Consider the following 15,757-nt stretch of genomic DNA (forward strand, 5'->3'; position numbering starts at 1 on the left):
GGGTACCACAACCGGGTCTCGAAGCTTAATGGATTGGTAGACTATTGTAACAGATTAGACTCCACATGATGGCCCCATTTGCCCCATCCACCACTTGCTACCTTCCGTGCTCCCCCCAACCCCCACCGTGGTCAGCCTACCCCACCCCCTCCGAGACCGAGGAGATGATCAGAGTCAGACAGAGTTACCCGAGCAGATGACTCTACCATCATATGAGTGTAACCAGGGTCAGTGATCCCAGGCCCTTTGGCATCCCTCCCTCCCACCCTCCCAGGTTTAATAATAAACTGACAGCTTGTGGGATAGAAACTTGATCAGAGTTTCTCAAACTGTGTTTTACCCAAAACATGAGAAGCGAAAGATGATCAGAGAATGAATTATTTACCTGAGCATATGACGCCGGCATCAGCGTAGTGTGGCCCGGAATAGTTACTCCACTTCCCTGGACAATCCCTCAGAGCAGACTCGCTCCCTCTGCACCGAACATTATGCACCATAACGGGACTGGAGCCTTTCCCAAACTGAGCCACTGGTGCCGACAGCGCTGCTCCACAGCCCAACTCCTTACACACCACAGTCGCGTCCTTCATATCCCAACCATAGCCCTTGGAGCAAAAGCCATACACTGTGCCCCACTGTCTTCCATAGTAAACCTCCACTGTCCCGGCACACGGGCTGCCGCCATTCACCAGCCGCACACTCACACTCTCTGTAAAACATCACACACAGTGTTAGGAGTCTGTTACCCGTTTGACTTCCATGTCACACAGGATATTACCATACAATGTACATGTTCAGAGCGTCTGTCACAGTGGGAGGGTATCTGGGGGGTTAGCAATATAACATCAATGGTAATAACATTGACAGTTTAATAATAATAATCCTTGCATTTGATATAGCGCTTTTCCCTTCCCTGTGCTCTGCCCCAAACCTGTGCTCAACCCCACCCCTGTGCTCAACTCCCTGTATTCTGCCCCAGTGCGCACCCACCTGTGTTCAACACCCTGTGTTCCACAGTTTGCTCTCCCACTCTGCCCCCACTTTGCCCCCCACCTGTTCAACCAAACTTTTTTACCCTCCTCTGCTCCTCCCGTTCCCCACTGTCCTCAAGCCACTTTACTGTCTCTTGTGCCCCGCTACCCATGCTCCCCCACTGTGTTCACCCCTTTGTGGGACATTGCTGTGCGCAATTGGCTGCCGCGTTCGCCCACAAATATACAGTCAATTCACTTTACAGTGTGTTCTGTGAAGCGCTTTGGGACGTCCTCCTGACGTGAAAAGCGCTATAACAAATGCAAGGATTATTATTATTATTTGTGCTGACACCCGCTTGTGCACAACACTCCGCCCACCCTCGTGCTCACCACATTGTGCTCACCCCATCCTTTGCTGAACACCCAGTCTCACCAGCGCTTTGTTCAACCCCCTGTGCTCACTCCCACCTATGCTCAACCCACCTGTGCTAACCACCCCTTTGCTCACCCCAAACCTCATCCTTCTCTTCTCAACCACCATGTGCTCCCCATTCCCACTGTGCTCCCCACAGTCCTCACCCTTCCACCTGGGCTCACACCCCGAGAACACCCCTTTGCTCATCCGCCTCCCTGTGCTCAGCCCATGGTGCACTCCCACTGCGCTCCCCACTCTGCGCTACAACCCTCACTGTGCTCAATCGGCTTTTCTCAACGCATCCCCCCACCCCCCACCCCACCACCCGTGCTCACCACTGTGCTCACCCACCTGTACCTACAGCACCTTGTGCTCAAACACCCTCCCTGTGCTCACCCTTCCTTTTGTGGTCCATCCGCGCACAACCAACCCCCACCCCCATGCTCACCCCTCCCCCGTGTGCTCACCCCCACTGTGATCAACCCTCCCCCGTGTGCTCACCCCCACTGTGCTCACACCCATTGTGATCATTCCCCAGTTTAAAACCTCTTGTGCCCCGCTGTGGTGACCCCATCTGTGCTCAACACATTGTACCCCATTTTGCTTTGTGCCGCTTGACTCACACCCTCCCTTTCGGTCTCACCCACTCTGTGCAACCACGTACTCAGCCCCTGTGCTCACCAACCCTACGCTCACCTGCACTGTGCTCATCCCCTTGTGTTCCCCCAGTGCTCACACCCGTATGTTAACCTCACAGCTCAACCCTCCTCGTGTTCACCGCCCCATTTGCTCCCCTCCACCACTTGCTCCCTTCCGTGCTCCCCCCAACACATTCCGTGGTCACCCCACCCCACCCCCTCCAAGACCTAGGTGATGATCAGAGGCAGACAGAGTTACCTGAGCAGATGACTCTGCCATCAGAGTAGTGTAAGCAGGGTCAGCGTTCCCAGGCCCATTGGCATGTCTCCCTCCCACCCTCCCAGGTTTAATAATAAACTGACAGATTGTGGGATAGAAATTGATCAGAGTTTCTCAAACTGTGTTTTACCCAAAACATGAGAAGCGAAAAATGATCAGAGAATGAATTATTTACCTGAGCAGATGACAGCGGCATCAAACGACTGTGGCATCCTGGAATAGTTACCCCAGGTCCCGGGACAATACCTCAGAGCAGACTCGCTGCCTCTGCACTGAATATCAAACATCACAACGGGACTTGAACCTATCCCAAACTGAGCCACTGGTGCCGACAGCGCTGCTCCACAGCCCAACTCCTTACACACCACAGTCGCGTCCTTCAAATCCCAAACATTGCCCTTAGACCCATAGCCATACACTGTGCACCAATGTCCTCCATAGTAAACCTCCACTCTCCCGGCACACGGTCTGCCGCCATCCACCAGCCGCACACTCGCACTCCCTGTAAAACATCACACACAGTGTTAGGATCTGTTACCCGTTTGACTTCCAGTCACACTGGATAATACCATACAATGTCCACAGCGCCCCTCACACAGGATAGCGTCCCAGAGCCCTACACAGAGGCGCAGCATGAATCCGAGCCGCGGGTTTGAGGAGGTGACCTGAGGCACTGTCGAACAGGAAGGTCTTCTGCTTCTGCAGATGGAAAAAGACGGTGACACAGAGTGATAGAGGAAGAGTCTTTCAGGGTTTCGGACTGTCGTGGCCAAATGCGTGGTCACCAATGGAGGAACAGAGATCACGGGGGACAAGGATGTGGTTGGAACCAGACTATTAACGTGGCCTGTGGATTGTGTGATGGTTTCTCTTCCTGTTCCCCCGATGGAGCTGAAGAGAGGCCGAGTCTCACCCTCAGCAGCTAATGTTCCCACAGCAGCTTCTGGCTGTGGGACTGCGTCACTGACCTGCACATTCCACCGACTTTCTCTCCAGAAAAAGCACTGCACGAGGAAAACAAAAACACGATCAAAGCAGGAACTACTGATACAATACCTCACATAGTCAATAATCTGATCTGTACGGTCAATCACACCATCAATAATAATAATAATCCTTGCATTTGATATAGCGCTTTTCACGTCGTGAGGACGTCACAACGCGCTTCACAGAACACACTGGGTGGTGGGGGGAGGGTGAAGGTGTTGTGTTTGGGGTTAAGTACCAGCACAAACACGATGGGGAGAGAGAGGATAGGGAATGGGAATAGAGTAGAGAGCTCCAGTGTTGGGGGTGGTGGTGGGGGGAGGGGGAGGGTGTGGGGGGGGGGGGTGGGGTTGAGCACCAGCACAGACACGATGGGCATAGCAGGAGGATTGGGACTGACCACAAAACTCTTTCACAGACCCACACCCACACACCAATTGGCTGAACAGACATTTTCTGCGCAAGCACTGCTTGTGTTTTTGTTTCTGATTCGCTTCTCATAGAAGATGAGGTTTGGTGAAGGATCAGAAACACAAACGCCTCTGCTCCACTCCCTCCACTCTCCTCCTCTCCCTCCCCTGTCCTCTCTTCTCCCCGCTCTAATCTCCTCTCCCCTCTCTCCAGCCTCCTCTTTACTCCCTATACTCTCCTCTTCTCCCATCCTTCCTCTCTGTCCCCGCTCTCCTCTCCGCCCCTCTCTCCTCCCCCACCCTCTCCTCTCCTATCCATCTCCCGATCCTACCCTCTCTCCTCTCCGCTCTTCTCTCCTCTCTGCCCCCCTCTCCTCTCCTCCACTCTCTGCACTCCCCTCTCTCCTCTCCACACCTCTCTCCTTATCACCCCTCCTCTCATCTCCTTCCCTCTCTCCTCTCCTCTCTACACCCCCAACTCTCCTCTCCTCTCTACTCCTCCTTCTCTCCTCTGCTCTGTCTCTTCTCCTGCCCCCTCTTCTCTCTGTCACACTCTCCTCCAATGCCGCTCCCTCCTCTCCTGCCCTCTTTCCTCTCCTCATGTCTCTCCTCTCCTCTCGGCTGTCCTTCCCCTTCTCTTTACTCCGCCACTCTCTCCTCTGCCCTCTCCGCTCCACTCGCATCTCTTCTCTCCTCACGTCTCCCCTCTCTACTCGCTTCTCTCTTCCACCCCCCCCCCTTTCCTCCCCTCTCTCCTTCCCTGCCCCCTCTCCTCTTCTTCCCTCCCTCATCTCCTCCCTTCTCTCATCCCACAGATGTGGGGGATGTAAGACAGTTGACAGTTGAAAAGGACACAAGGGTCATGTTTGTAATTGGGTTATAAATAATACTCACCGAAGAGGAAAACAAAAAATTTCTTCATGTTGAAGATGAGAAGGAGCTGGTGACGGTCAAAGGCCGGAGGCTTGTGTCTGGAATGGTGGGGTCTACGCAGACTTGGAGATAAACCACACGGAGCAGATCTTAGGAGCAGCTTTTGCAGCGATCACTGAGCTCTACCATCCCCAAATGCCCACTTCCCTGTGACACACATACTCTAAGTCTCTCTCGCTCTCTCCACACTGACCACAGGAAAGCAGCACAGTGATGATGTTTTCACCCCTGTCATCATCCCCTCCGCCCACTGCTCATCTGCAGTTGTTGGTTGTTGTTAACACTGTCAGCTGTGATGGGGGGTGGGGATGGGGTGTCTGAGCTGGACAAACAGGGGCAGGATATCAGCGTCCACAGGGTACAAACTTCGCGGTTATAGTAGTTAAATGAAAGCAGTGACCCCCAACTCTAGGAAGAATATCAAGGCCTTGGAGAGGCTACAGGGGAGATTTACCAAGATATGATACCAGGGATGTTGGATTGCAGTTATGCGGAGACACAAGTGAAGCTGGGATTGTTCTCCTTAGGACAGAGAAGTTTGAGGGGGACTCAGTAGATTTCATATCAAAATTATGAGGGATTTTGAAAGAGTAGGAGGAAGAAACTGTTTCCACTGGTTGGTGGGTTGGTAACCAGAGGACAAAAAATTAAGATAATTGGCAAAAGAACCAGAAGGGAAAGCAGACAAGGAGAATTGTTTTTTTACAAAGGAAGTTTTAAGGACTGGAGCAGATTGCCTGAAAGGATGGTGAAACATATTCAATAACAACTTGCCAAAGGGAATTAGACAGGTACTTGAAAGGGGAATTGAATGGAGACTTGTGGAGACAGGGGATGGATTGAAGTAATTGAAGTGGAAACATTTGCAAGGATATGGGGAAAGAATGGGGAAAAGACTGATTGGGCATCTCTTCCAAAGAGCTGGCACAGGCACGATGGACCAAACGGCCTCCTTCTGAGCTGTAGTATTCCAGGATTCTGTAACTCACACACCCCGTGTGGCTCTCGCCGAACTGCAACCGCTTGGTCCCAACACAAAGACCGTCATACAGACCAGCCCACAAAATATACAGTCAATTCGCTTTACAGTATATCACGCAAAGCGCTTGGAGTTGCCTCAAATATGTGATAAGTCGCTGAATCAAATGCAAGGATTATTATGATTATCACCCACTACATCACACAGTGTGTCCTGGATTCTGGTCTCCCATTAACGTGAGCCTCACCCGGAGCCACTACAATCCCACAGAACCATCCTCACCTCATCACTATCACTGACTTTAAACCTCATCCTGACGCGGACACTCTCCCAAAACCCACCCTAACCCTCAACCTAAACCTGACTCTAAGACCGAACCCTGACCCTAAATTTGACCGATCCCGGAGCCTCACCAGACACCCCCTCACCTCAGCTTCTACTTTATTTGGTGGCAATTAACAAAATGAGAAAAGCTAAAAACAAATGAACTGTGAAGCTGAAAGAGGAACAAGAGATGAGGGAAAACGGTTTGAGCTGTGAAAACGGATCCCTGTGGTATCGCTGTGTATAAATATCCTGACACTTCCCTCATCAAATCAGCAGAGCATCTCAATACGCTTTACAGGCTGCACGACAGCAGACAAAACATGCTCGTCTGTCTGTTACTGTGTGTACGCCTCACTCTGCCTTTATCTTTCTCTCATTCTCTCTCTCACACAAAGTGTCTCCCGTACACGATGTTAAAGAAGTCGCTGTTGGGTAAAGAGAAGGGGAGCTTCTCCAGGTGTTAAAGTTCAGACCAGCGCAAGTCAAGCTGTATGAAAGGTTTAATATTGGTCAATGGCAAAGGCTGACTTGCAGCTGAACCACTGTCATCAACAACAACAACAAGATTACATTTACAGAGCGCCTTTCACATCAGAAGGATGTCCCATGCCCTTGGCCATGGTGTTTAGCTTAGCAGCGTTATCGGATATAAAGTATAAACCACACAAACCTCCCTGCACAGGGGTTCAAACATGTAACTGCAAAAGGAAAAAAATAATTAAACAGAAATACAGAATATCTTTACCGGAGTTTTGTCTGTACGTTTCTCTGGACAGTAAACCCGCTTCCAAAATCCAAACTGCTTTTCAAAAATAATAACAATCCCATTGTACAATAAAATTATAATCCCTGCATCTGATATAGCGCCTCATAATATCTTCAAGACATTCCGGAGAAATATTGGATGTTTCAGACATTATTCAGAATCAAAGAGTATTTATATCAGAGAACGTGAAGGGAGCAAATGAAATGCACAATTATCATCAGAAGAATGAGCAAAACTAGTCACCAACAGCTTACTTTTCTACCCCATATCGATTCCCTGACCAGGAACACTTTATTCCAACTCCGCCACATTGTTCATCTCCATCCATACCTCACATCCTCAGCAGCCAAACCACTCATCTAAGCCTTCGTCACTTCCCGGCTGGACTATGCCAATGCCCTCCTCGCTGGTCTCCCCAACTCCACAATACACAAAATTCAATAAATACAAAACTCCGCTGCTCGGTTTTGAATAGTTTCGAAATGGAGAAAGTCTAGAGCTCAGATATGGAGAAGGAGAGAGTAGGTGAATGTTTGTGAGAAATAGCAGCGTTTAAAACAAAGCAGTTAAAGACATGTGAGTTTGTCTTTTTTCTCCAGAAAATACTTTGAGCTGAGGATAGACATTCGGTTGTTCATCTGCACATGTGTACTCAAGAGGGACATTTGAACTGTATTGCTTATTACGGGGACTTATAAAATATTAAATATGAGCTGAGCTAAAGGCTGCGATATCGCTCCTGTAACCATTGTTGAATTAAATATTTGTTTGCAGAATGGTGGTAAATAAAGCATCAGGTGTCCACTATTCAGCTGTATGTGTCCGAGCCTCTGCGTGGCTTTCAGTAATAAAGAGTTAAATGGAGAGCTCCTTCTCATTAAGTCCAGGAGAATTAATATGTTAATCTTCACCAGGACTCTGTCTGAGACTCGCGCTCCTTCCTCTCTGTCAGTGTCCAGAGGGCAATTGTGGTGTCTGTCCGCAAGTCAGACCCAGAACTGGCCAGGAATCTCACTGAATCCAGTGGCTCTTAAAGTGTTGCTTTAGGCAGTCACTGCAGATAGTTTGTAGGGAGCGGCTCTTAAAAGAGCAGGATGTCTTCTGCTCTGTGAGCAATGTGTGGGGACATGTTGTGGCTCTGTATAAGATCACAGAAAGTTGTAAGATTCAGAGGAAAACAGCTACATTGTGTCCATCGATTTCCGTACGGCTTAGCAACTGGAGTCTTTTGAAGCCCTCATGATGGAAATGTAAGTGATGGCAAAATAGGCTCACATTTTTGGTTTTATTCAAAATCTTTATTTCCAAACCAGAGAGCGAGGCTGGTTAGTCGAGTGGCATGTTGCTCGCTTTGGTTTTGAAATTCAAGGAAAAGTGAAAGATCCCGGGTTCAATTCCCAGATGAGCCAATCTTGTACTTTACCACAGCCAACAAACCTCCAATATCATTGTTGATTCATTACATGGCTGTTTGTGGAACGTTGCTGTGCCAAACTCCGCAGACTTTGTTCACTCACAAAATACATAATTACTTCACATTACAGTATATCTTGTGACATGATTTGTGACATCCTCCTGACACTAAAGAATCTGTGCCAAAAGCAAGTACTATTGTCCTGATTGGGGAGGCTCGAATGGGTGCCTTCACTGCCCCTCCTGCCCTGCCACACAAGCCCTCTCTGTCACTATCTCTCTCTCTATCTAATACACTGTGTCTCTCACACACTTTCTCAGACTCTGAAATACTGCGTCGCTCACTCTCAGTCTCTCTATCTCAATCTGTTTCTCTCACACTTTCAGTCTCTCCCCATCTGTTTCTCTCACTTCTCTCTAACACACACTGTGTCTCTCACAATCTCTCTCTCTCTCCCTCTCACTCCCAATCTCTCTCTTTCTCCCTCTCTGTCTCTCACACTCTCTTTCCCTATGAGTCTATCACACTGTCAGTCTCTCTTACAAACTGTGTCTCTCACAATCTAAGTCTGTCTCGCTCTTCCTCGAGACCCAGTACTGGCCAGGAATCTCACTGATTTCAGTGGCTCTTCAGGTGGTGCTTCGCGCAGTCACTGCAGATAGTTTGCAGGGATTGGAGACTCCTGGTTTGATGAGGAAGGAACAGGACGGCTTCTGTTCTGTGAGCCATGTGTGGGACGGGTTGTGACGCTGTACAAGTTAGTAGAATGTTGATTGAATTAGATTTTGGCCTTACGTTAATTTTGATGTAGATTCATGTCCTACTGACATGAAAGGCTCTGTGCCAATGATTATTATCCTGCTTGTTGGGGAGGGCGAGGAGGGTATCCATGGGAGTTCAATGGCTCCAAGTTATTATTCTGCTTATACACTGCCGAGTTTCTCTCTCACACACGGTCTCTCACACTCTTTGTCACACACTATGTCTCCCACACACTCTCTCACAAACTCTCTCACGCTCACTTTCGCTCAAACTCTCTCTCACACTAACTGACTCTCACACACTCTCTCTCACACTCACTGACTCTCACACACTCCCTCTCACACTCACCGACTCTCACACATCTCTTTCACACTGTCTCTCATACACTCTCACATACTATGTCTCTCACAATATCTCTCACACTGATTCTCTCATACTCTGCACCTGTGTCACTCACACTCAGTCCCTCACACACAATGTCACTCATGCTTTCTCTCCCTCTTTGTCACTCTCACTCTTATTTCTCACATTGTCATTCTCGCTCACACACTGTGTCTCTCAAAGTCTCAGAATCAGGTGACATGATTTATTGAGGTCCAGTGTGTGTTGTGTTCAGAACAGTTGTTAAAGATCCCGCGACACCTTAGGGGAAAGAGAAAGAGTTTCTCCAGGTAACAGAGTCCAGACCAGCTCAATTCAAGCTGTATGAAAGAGTTAATGTTGGACATGGTGCAAATCGCAAAGGCTGATGTGTATCTGAACCACTGTCATGGTGTTGGCTTAGCAACGTTACCGGATATAAAGCACAAACCACACAAACCTCTCTGTAACAGGCGCTCAAACATTCAAATGCAAATGGAAATAAACTAACAAGAAATACAGAAATTGTTTAGGAAAGATATGTCTCTGTATTTCTCTGGAAAGTAAACGCACTTTGAATCTCAAATCAGCTTTTTATTAATAGTACTAATCCTTGCATTTTGGTATAATGCCTGATCGGATCTTCGAGACGTTTCAGAGAAATATTCACTATTTCAGACAAGACACTTTTCAGAAGCAAAGTGCATTTATGGCAGAAGATGAGAAGTGAGCACAACATATCACAATTGTAATCAGAAGAATGAGTAAAACTCGTCAACAGCAGCTTTGCCTTCTTCCCCACATCCATTCCCTGACCAGGAACACTTTTTTCCAACTCCGCCACATTACCTGCCCCAATCCATACATCACATCCACAGCAGCCAAAACACTCACCACCGCCTTCGTCACTTCCCGGTGGGACTATCCCAATGCCCTCCTGGCCGGTCTCCCCAGCTCCACAATACACAAACTCGATGAGGTGAGAGTTCCTCGGCACTGCTGTCTTGTTGGCTTTTGAGAGCATTACAATCAGATAAGGAAGCCAATCTCCAGCCGCAATACCTCGGTTGACCTTTTAGGGAGACAATATTTCTGTCTTTCAAGCTGCAAGTTTAATACAATATTATACAAACCACATTTGTAACGCGCCTTTCACTTCGGGAGTTCAGCTGTTTGTGCAAATTAATGCAATTCATGTGAAATCTGATGATAGCATTGCTCACATTCTCAGTCTCTCTCACACACACTGTTTCTCCCAAACACACTCTCACTATCTCAAATTCTGTGTCGCTCACACTCTCAGTCTCTGTATTTCCATCACTGTGTCTCTGAAACTCGGACTCTCCCTCCATCTGTTTATCTGTCACACACACTGTGTGTTTCATACACTCTCAGTCTCTGTCCATCTGTGTCTCTCAAATTATAATAATAATCCTTGTATTTGATAAGTGTCTGTCACACACACACTGTGTCTCTCACACTCTGTCTCTCTCACACTCCCAATCTCACGCTCCCTTTGTATTTCTCACTCTCTCTCGCTCTCTCTCACCCTATTTTACCCTCACACTGTCGGTCTGTCTTACAAACTGTGTCTCTCACAATCTTAGTCTCTCTCTCTCTCTCTCTCCCTCTGTCTATCTTAGTCTCTAAGAAGAGATAAAAATTGAAGTCCAGGTTTTGCATTGTTGAGGACAGATCTTAAAGATCCTGCGACGCTATTGGGGAAAGAGAAGGACATTTCTCCAGGTGTAAGTGTCCAGACCTGATCAACTCAAACCGTATGAAAGGGTTAATATTGGACCTGGTGCAACACTGATAAGCAACGAAATCCAACCGCAGAACATCTGTAGAGGAAATTTACCGTTATATTTCTCTGGACAGAAACCCACTTTGAATCTCCAATCTGCTTTTTAACAACAATAATAATACTTAGCTTTTATACAGCCCCTTATCACGTCTTTTAGATGTGACAAAGCGCATCAGGATACACTGTATAATGTAGTGACTATGTTTTGTTGGCGAAACACGGCATTATTATTTTACATGAATATTTTTGTGGGACGTCGTTTTGTTTGTGTGTGTCCAGCCTGACTCAGTGTGTGTGTGTGTGTCCAGCATGGCTCAGTGTGTGTGTCCAGCCAGGCTCAAATTGTGTGTGCGTTTTCAGCCTCTCGGTGTGTATATTTGTGTGTGTGTCCAGCCTCATTCTGTGTGTTTGTGTGCATGTGGCCAGCCTTCTCAGTGTTTGTGTGTCCGGCCTTTCTGTGTGTGTGTGTGTTTGTGTGTGTGTGTGTGTCCAGCCTGGCTGTGTGTGTGTCTGTGTGTGTGTCCAGCCTGGCTGTGTGTGTGTCTGTGCGTGTGTCCAGACTGGCTCTGTGTGTGTGTGTGTGTCTCCAGCCTGGCTCAGTGTGTGTGTGTGTGTGTGTGTGTCCAGCCTGGCTCAGTGTGTGTGTGTGTCCAGCCTGGTTCAGTGTGCGTGTGTGTGTCCATCCTGGCTCAGTGTATGTGTGTGTGCGTCCAGCCTGTCTGTGTGTATATTTGTGTGTTTATCCAGCCTGACTCGGTGTGTGTTTGTGTGCATGTGTCCAGCCCGGCTCAGTGTGTGTGTCCAGCCCTGCTCAGTGTTTGTGTGTGTCCAGCCTGGCTGTGTGTATATTTGTGTGTGTCCAGCCTGATTCGGTGTTAGTGTTTGACCAGGCTGGCTCAGTGTGTGTGTGTGTGTGTATGTGTTCGTGCGTGTATCCACAAGGAGCCAGGCCGTGCACATGCACACAAACACACAGAGTCAGGCTGGACACACACATTGAGCCACACTGGACACACAAACACACACACAACCAGGCTGGACACGCACACACAACACACACAGCCAGGCTGGACACACACACACATCGAGTCAGGCTGGACACACACAGATACAAATATACACACAGACATCCTGGACACACACACACAAATTGAGCCAGGCTGGACACACACACTGAGCCCGGCTGGACACACATACACACACACACACACACACACGCACACAAACACACACTAACCCAGGCTGGAAACACACACAAACACACACAACCAGGATGGACACACACACTCACACACACACGCACAGAGTCAGACTGGACACACACACACACACACACACACACACATCACACAGAGTCAGACTGGACACACACACAAACACACAGATAGCCAGGCTGGACACACACACAGACATACACACAGTCACGCTGTACACACACACAAACACACACACAAACACACACACACACACACAGAAAGGGTGGAGACACATACACTGAGAAGGCTGGACACATGCACACACAAGGAGTCAGGCTGGGCACACACACAAATATACACACAGACAGGCTGGACACACACACACACACTGAGCCAGGCTGGACACACACACACACACACACACACACTGAGCCAGGCTGGACACACACACACACACACACACACACTGAGTCAGGCTGGACACACACACACACAAAACGACGTCCCACAGAAATATTCATGTAAAATAACAATGCCGCGTTTCGCCAATAAAACATACAGTCACTGCATTATACAGTGTATCCTGATGCGCGTTGTGACATCTCAAAGACGTGATAAGGCACTGTATGAAATCTAAGGATTATTATTTTTTTTAAAAAGCAGATTGGAGATTCAAAGTGGGTTTCTGTCCAGAGAAATGTAACGGCAAATTTCCTCTACAGAAGGTCTGCGGTTGGGTTTCGTTGCTTATCTTCCTGTTGCAGTTAAATGTTTGAGCCCTTTTTGCAGTGAGTTTTGTGTGGTTTGTGCTTCATATCCGGTAAAGCTGCAAACTTAAAACCACAACAGTTTTTCACCTACACCTTTGCTGTTTGGCACCAGGTCCAATATTAACCCTTTCATACGGTTTGAATTGATCAGGTCTGGACTCTTACACCTGGAGAAATGTCCTTCTCTTTTCCCAATAGTGTCGCATGATCTTTAAGATCTGTCCGCAACACTGCAAAAACTGGACTTCAATTTATTATCTCATCTTAGAGCCTAAGATAGACAGAGGGAGAGAGAGAGACTAAGATTGTGAGAGACACAGTTTGTAAGACGTACCTACAGTGTGAGGGACAAATAGGGTGAGAGGGAGCGAGAGAGAGCGAGTGAGAGTGAGAAATACAAAGGGAGAGTGAGATTGGGAGTGTGAGAGAGATAGAGTGTGAGAGACACAGTGTGTGTGAGAGAGTTTGTGAGAGAGTGTGTGGGAGACATAGTGTCTGAGAGATAGTGTGAGAGATCGTGTGTGAGAGAGAAACTGAATGTGATGGACACACTGTGTGGTAGCGAGAGAAATACAGAGGGTGAGACTACTGCTTTGTGTGGAGGGCCAAAGGGGGAGTGTATAAGCAGAACAATAAATTGGAACCATTGAACTCCCATCAATACCCTCTTCCCCCTCCCCAACTAGCAGGATAATAATCATTGGCACAGAGCTTTTCATGTCAGTAGGACATGGATATACATCAAAAGTTACGAAAGACCAAAATCTAATTCAATCAACATTCTGTTAACTTATACAGCGTCACAACCCGTCCCACACATTGCTCACAGAACAGAAGCTGTCCTGCTCCTTCCTCACCAAACCAGGAGTCTCCAATCCCTACAAACTATCTGCAGTGACTGCCCAAATCATCACTTCAAGATTCAATGGAATCAGTGAGATTCCTGGCCAGTCCTGGGTCTGACTTGCAGACAGACAACACAATTGCCCTCTGGACACTGAAAGAGAGGAAGGAGCGCGAGTCTCAGACAGATTCCTGGTGAAGATTAACATGTTAATTCTCCTGGATTTATTGAGAAATATTTTAGCATCAGATTTCACATCAATTACATTAATTTGCAGTAATATCTGCTCCCCCTGTGGTCACCCAGAGACGGGCTTCCTTATCTGATTGCAATGGTCTCCAAAGCCAACAGTGCAGCAGTGCCGGGGATCTCTCAATTTAACTCCTTATTGCTCAAAGCCACACAGAGGCCCGGACACAAACAGCTCAATAGTGGACACCTAATGCTTTATTTACCACAATTCTGCAAACCTATATTTAATTCAACAATGGTTACAGGTGCGATATCACATTTAGCTGAGCTCATATTTAATATCTTAAAAGTCCCCGTAATGAGCAATACAGCTCAAATATCGCTCTTGACCTCAAATCTACAGATGAACAACGGAATGTCTATCCTCAGCTCAAAGTATTTTCTGGAGAAAAAAGACAAACTCACATTTCTTTAACTGCTTTGTTTTAAACGCTGCTATTTCTCACAAACACTCAACTGCGCTCTTCTTCTCCATATCTGAGCTCGAGACTTTCTCCATTTCAAAACTATTCAAAACCTGGCAGCAGAATTTTGTGTTAATTGAAGTTTGTGTATTGTGGAGTTGGGGAGACCAGCGAGGAGGGCATTGGCATAGTCCAGCCGGGAAGTGACGAAGGCTTAGATGAGTGGTTTGGCTGCTGAGGATGTGAGGTATGGATGGAGATGAGCAATGTGGCGGAGGTGGAATAAAGTGGTCCTGGTCAGGGAATGGATATGGGGTAGAAAAGTAAGCTGTTGGTGACTAGTTTTGCTCATTCTCCTGATGATAATTGTGCATTTCATTTGCTCCCTTCATGTTCTCTAATATAAATACTCTTTGATTCTGAATAATATCTGAAACATCCAATATTTCTGCGGAATGTCTTGAAGATATTATGAGGCGCTATATCAGATGCAGGGATTATAATTTTATTATATAATGGGATTGTTATTATAATTGAAATGCAGATTGGAGTTTCGAAGCGGGTTTACTGTCCAGAGAAATATAGAGACAAGACTCCGGTAAAGAAATTCTGTATTTCTGTTTAATTTTTTTTTGCTTTTGCAGTAACATTTTTGAACCCCTTTCGCAGGGAGGTTTGTGTGGTTTATGCTTTATATTCGGTAACGCTGCTAAGCTAAACACCATGGCCATGGGCATGGGATATCCTTCTAATGTGAAAGGCGCTCTACAAATGTAATCTTGTTGTTGTTGATGACAGTGGTTCAGCTGCACATCAGCCTTTGCCATTGGACCAATATTAACCTTCTCATACAGCTTGACATGCGCTGGTCTGAACTTTAACACCTGGAGAAGCTCCCCTTCTCTTTACCCAACAGCGACTACTTTAACATCTGTCCTGAACGCGGCAGAAACTGGTCCTCAATTTATCATGTTATCTGAGAGGCTCAAGTAGTGTAGAAAGACTGAGAGTACGGGAGACACTTTGTGTGAGAGAGAGAATGAGAGAAAGAGAAAGGCAGAGTGAGGCGTACGGACACAGTAACAGACAGACGAGCATGTTTTGTCTGCTGTCTTGCAGCCTGTAAAGCGTGTTGGAATGCTCTGCTGATATGAGGAGGGAAGTGCTAGGATGGTTACACACAGCGATACCACAGAGATCCGTTTTCACAGCTCAAACCTCATCTCTTGTTCCTTTTTC

The 15,757-nt window shown here is 47.3% G+C and overlaps 1 pseudogene; it reads left to right on the plus strand.

The window, feature by feature from the left end:
* Positions 1-15,757, plus strand: part of LOC121851571 — a 72,444-nt pseudogene that overhangs the window by 2,824 nt on the left and 53,863 nt on the right.

The sequence above is a fragment of the Callorhinchus milii genome, unplaced genomic scaffold (assembly GCF_018977255.1).
Source record: "Callorhinchus milii isolate IMCB2004 unplaced genomic scaffold, IMCB_Cmil_1.0 Scaffold58, whole genome shotgun sequence".
Taxonomy (NCBI): Eukaryota; Metazoa; Chordata; class Chondrichthyes; order Chimaeriformes; family Callorhinchidae; genus Callorhinchus; species Callorhinchus milii.